The sequence below is a fragment of the Dama dama genome, chromosome 28, assembly GCF_033118175.1.
Source record: "Dama dama isolate Ldn47 chromosome 28, ASM3311817v1, whole genome shotgun sequence".
Taxonomy (NCBI): domain Eukaryota; kingdom Metazoa; phylum Chordata; class Mammalia; order Artiodactyla; family Cervidae; genus Dama; species Dama dama.
In genome coordinates, this window is record NC_083708.1 from 52,974,407 (window position 1) to 52,978,245 (window position 3,839).

The window sequence follows — 3,839 nt, forward strand, 5'->3', positions numbered from 1 at the left end:
AGCATATTGGTCACCTACCGACTTGAGGAGTTCATCTTTCAGTGTCCTATCTTTTTGCCTTTTCATACTGCTCATGTGGTTCTCAAGGCAAGAATACTGAAGTGGTTTGCCATCCCCTTCTCCAATGGACCACATTTTGTCAGAACTCTCCGCCATGACCTGTCTGTCTTGAGTGGCCCTACATGGCATGGGTCATAATTTTATCTCATTAAAATAGGTGGTAATAAAAATGCTAAATACATTAAGAAAGATTATAAATAGAAAGGTAGATCATTGAAACAAGAGACTAGAAGCCATTAGCATGAACTAATCAAAAATAGATAATTTGATGTGTAAATTAAAAAGGTACCAAGAAGCAATGAATAGCTGACTGAATGACACAGAACAATGAATAAGTAATCTGGAAGATAGAAGAGTGGAAATCACCTAACCAGAACTGCAGACAGAAAGACAAATGAAAAATAAATAAAGGCAACATGCAAGATTTATGAAATAATATAAAACATGAAAATTTACACATTATAGGGGTCTCAAAAGGAGAAGAGAGAGAGAAAATGCAAATACAACCTTACAAAATCTCTGGGACGCAGCAAAACTACAGTAATGGTATTGGCACAAAGCAGCATGGTATTGTCACAAAAGCAGACATATACATCAATGGAACAGAATACAGAAACAATAAATACACTCACACAACCACAGACAATCTATGACAGAAGAGGCAATAATACACAATGGAGAAAAGATACTGCATTTAACACGTTTCTGGGAAATCTGGACAGCTATATGTGCAAACAATGAAATAAGAATACTCTCTCATACCATGAACAAAAATAAATTCAAAATGGTTTAAAGATCTAAATGTAAGTCATGATACCATAAAATACCGGAAGTGAGCATAGGCAGAAAAACCTTTGACATCATAAATTATTGCAATGCTTTCTTAGATCAGTTTCCCAAGGCAAAAAGAATTAAAATCAAAAGTAAATAAATGGGAACTCATTAAACTTAAAAGCTTTTGCACACTAAAGAAAACCATCAACAATATGAAAAGACAACAGACAGAATTGGAGAAAATGTTTGCAAATAATCGGATTGACAAGGGGTTAATATTAAAAAAACACAAATAGCTCATATAACCCAATATCAAGCAAACAAACAAATAACCCAATCCAAAAATGGACAGAAGACCTAAGGGGACATTTTTTCAAAATGAGACATACAGATGGCTAATAAACACATGAAAAGTTTTATTAAGAATTGTCTCACTATCAAACAAAGCTTTATAGAAATATGCTTAAATAGTAAAATATTACCACTATCTTTAATTCTAACTCTCCACATCACTAATTATCAGCGAAATGGAAAGCAAAACCACAATGAGATATCACTTCAGACCTGTCAGAATGCGAACTGTTGAAAATCTAAAAATAAATACCAGAGACGGTGTGGGGAAAAAAGGGAACTCTCTAACACTGTTGGTGAAAATATAAGTTGGAATAGCCACTATGGAGAATCATATGGAGGGTCTTCAAAAAACTAAAAGCAGAATTACCAAGTGAAAGAAAGTGAAAGTAAGTCGCTCAGTCATGTCTGACTCTTTGCGACCCCACGGACTATATAGCCTACCAGGCTTCTCCATCCATGGGATTTTCCAGGCAAGAATACTGGAGTGGGTTGCCATTTCCTTCTCCAGGAGATCCTCCCTGACCCAGGGATTGAACCTGGGTCTCCTGCATTGTAGGCAGATGCTTTATCGTCTGAGCCACCAGGGAAGTCCAAATGATCCAGCACTTCTACTCCTAGATATAAATATACGTATTTATATATGAAGAAGCATAGAAATTACTGCATATAAGATAGATAAGCAACAAGGATTTAGTATCTACCACAGGAAATTATACCCAATACTTTCTAATAACCTTTAAGGTATTATAATGTGTCTAAAAAATCCAAAAAAATCACTATATTGTATATCTAAAACACGATATTGTAAATCAATTATACTTTAATAAAAAATATGTATTTTTCTATACTCAGTCTTCAATATGACAGAGAATTCAAAAGCAGAAAATTATTCATTCTTATAAGATATTTATTTTGGCAAAGTGACTGATGCAGCAGTTCAACCACTGATGGGCTCTAATTTGGTCATGTTGAGTTGGAGACATCTATGCACATCTAAGTGGCAATATGCAGTCAACAGCTGGATCTGTGAGCTTCAGTTCATGGGAACATTTGCAATAGTCACCAGCACACAGATCAAGAGTGAAGTGTTAAGCTGGAGTGGGATCACTAAATGAGTGCGTGTGACGTGAGCAAAGGCATACCAACATTTAAAGGATTTCATGAATAAAAAATGAATCTAAAGAGAATTATGAGCTATCATAGAAACAAAGAGGAGAGTTTTTTATAAACAGGGAGTAAACACCTGGGTCAAGATCGCCAGAGAAAATGTGAGTGTACAGAGTATGTTGAAACAAGTATTCAGTACTAAGGGATAATCGTTAACTTGGTGAGACAGAGTTTCAAGAAAGTAACATTGATAGAAGCTGTAAATTAATGAGCTAGAGTAAGAGAAATCGAAATGTAGATAGAGACCAAAGTGGACAAAGGCTGTTTAATATGTTTGAGGAGTTGGAAGTTTTATTAAGAATTGTCTCACTATCAAACAAAGCTTTATAGAAATATGCTTAAATAGTAAAATATTACCACTATCTTTAATTCTAACTCTCAATATTTCCTTCATATTCAAACTTAATCCTCAGTTTCTTATCAAGGCATTAGATAGTTTGGATGACAAAAGCTGTCCAGCAGTTTTAGGTAATGTGATTAGGAATACTGAGTAAAATTAAGTATGGCTATTGTAAAGAAAGGTTTCCCTGTTGGCTCAAAAGATAAAGAATGTCTGCAGTGCAGGAGACTCGTGTTTGATCCCTGGGTTGGGAAGATTTCCTGGAGAAGGAAATGGCAACCCACTCCAGTATTCTTGCCTGGAAAATTCCATGAGCAAAGAAGCCTTGTGAGTCCATGGGCTCACAAAGAGTCAGACATGACTGAGCGACTATCACTCCCTCATTATAAAGAAAAAGGCTAGTAGTCACATACCACTTGATAAATGGGTAAGGATGTAACTGATGTTCAAGATAAGTGCTGAGCTGATTCTGGGAGGACTGTGTTTTCAAAACCAAGCTATCCTATTTAATGAGGGCTGAGATTATGTATGGATGAAGTGAGGAGTATCATGATTTTGAGATGAACCAAGAATCGTGCTCTATTTAAAAACTCTTTTCAAATCAACCTGTGAGTGAGGTATAGTTTACAATTTAGAGATTTGATGTCCTTTAGGAAGGACTTATTTAAACAAATGTTTAAATGCATGTGTCTTTAACTGTGTGTGCATGCGCACTCAGTCATGTCTGACTCTTTGCAACCCCATGAACTGTAGCCCGCAAAGCTCCTCTGTCCATGGGATTTCCCAGGCAAGAATACTGGAGTGGGTTGCCATTTCCTTCTCCAGAGAATCTTCCCAATCCAGGGATTGAACACCTGTCTCTTGAATCTCCTGCATTGGCAGGCAGGTTCTTTACCACTGGGCCACCGAGGAAGCCCAAAGAGTAATATATTGACTCTCATTATTGGTCATTTAAAGTTCAGGTTAAATTGGTTCTTTCTCATTGTCAGGAAACTGAGAACGTGGAAGGGGGACAGCAGGCTTTAGACACATTCATGCCTGGGATAGTGGACAGAAAAGGACACTGAGAATTCAGGGGTGAGAGAAAGATTTGTTGTAGTCTACCTGTGCTAAGGAGAGAAGTACTTGCTTATATTCATACCAA

General features: G+C 36.6%; 1 non-coding gene across 1 annotated transcript; it reads right to left on the bottom strand.

Annotated features, from left to right (window-relative positions):
- Window positions 1–1,702: 1,702 nt before the first annotated feature.
- TRNAC-ACA (transfer RNA cysteine (anticodon ACA)) lies at window positions 1,703–1,775 on the bottom strand. Its single transcript has one exon. It is a non-coding gene; the product is annotated as a tRNA-Cys (tRNA).
- Between the last annotated feature and the right edge of the window lie 2,064 nt (window positions 1,776–3,839).